General features: G+C 36.4%; 1 protein-coding gene across 3 annotated transcripts in view; it reads right to left on the minus strand.

The window, feature by feature from the left end:
• Positions 1 to 704: 704 nt before the first annotated feature.
• Positions 705 to 1,092, minus strand: part of LOC138000609 (uncharacterized) — a 55,600-nt gene continuing 55,212 nt past the window's right edge. For all 3 annotated transcript variants that reach the window (XM_068847143.1, XM_068847142.1, XM_068847141.1), the window contains exon 4: positions 705 to 1,092. This exon is cut by the window's right edge. The gene's annotated coding sequence lies outside the window, so the exon portion shown is untranslated.

The raw sequence follows: 1,092 nt of genomic DNA on the forward strand, positions 1-1,092 counted from the left end.
CAACCATATGGTTAAGAGCGATCGTAGAATAATTGTTCTCATTTAAAACTGTTGTTAAAGACGTTAACTCCAATCAAAACCAGTAAACAGATGCTTTACAAGTTTCTACGATGGTGTTTTAAAATATTTCATGCTTTTTCTTAACTAGACCGGGAGAAATTAGCCATGCAAGGAAGATGTGTTACCTAGTCTGTTATCGTGAATTGCCCATGGATATTTGAATTTCAGCAGTTTGTAAGAATCCACGAATGTGACAAATTTTGAGCTTCTTGCAGTGTTTTGCAAGAAAGTGGAAAGACAAAAACCATCAAATGGTTCTCTGGAAGGCATTGGTACTGGAAGCACCTAACTCGCCACTTCCTGAGAGTTTGTCTTCTTCATCTGTTAGCGAGCGGGTGGCGTTTGTTCGATTGTCTTTTTGCCGGCTTTCTGATCTAACCTTTTACCCTTGGCAGCCAAACATTTACGAGACATCTCAAATTATTTATCTAGATGAATATTGAATGGAGGTGAAACCCCTGAATGCTTCCTGTAAACACGACAGCCTGTCAAGTGTGCGCTCGTTGCCGTAAACGTTTTGACAGGTCAAGGTCACCAGCTGGTAAGTCCAAAACGTCTGCGCTTTCATGTTTATTTAGGACAAATATTTATTTATTCGTTTAAATCAAGAAAAAAATATTCATTAAAAAGGTCAATGCCAGAGGCTTGCTTTGGATACTCCTAAAACATAATACACTATACTAGAAATTCAAAACTATAAGATAATAGTGGCAATCTTCGACGAAAAAATATATCAGAAATGAGATGAACACATTAAAATGAAATAAACTATTAACACACTATTTAAGAAATAGAAAACATGTACCTTGTTTCTATCGAGTTATAGAAGTTTGGGAGAACGAGAAATAATGTGGGAACACGAGCCGCAGGCGAGTGTTACAGCTTTTTCGAGTTCTCCCAAACGTTTACACGAGTGTTTCTATAACTCGATAGAAACACGGAGTACATGTTTTCTATTTCTTTTAGAAAACAACGCGACGAGAAAAAGGAAAATAACTTGTTAACTCTAATTATCAAAATGTAAATTCTCTT

The sequence above is a fragment of the Montipora foliosa genome, chromosome 4 (genome assembly GCF_036669935.1).
Source record: "Montipora foliosa isolate CH-2021 chromosome 4, ASM3666993v2, whole genome shotgun sequence".
Classification (NCBI taxonomy): Eukaryota; Metazoa; Cnidaria; class Anthozoa; order Scleractinia; family Acroporidae; genus Montipora; species Montipora foliosa.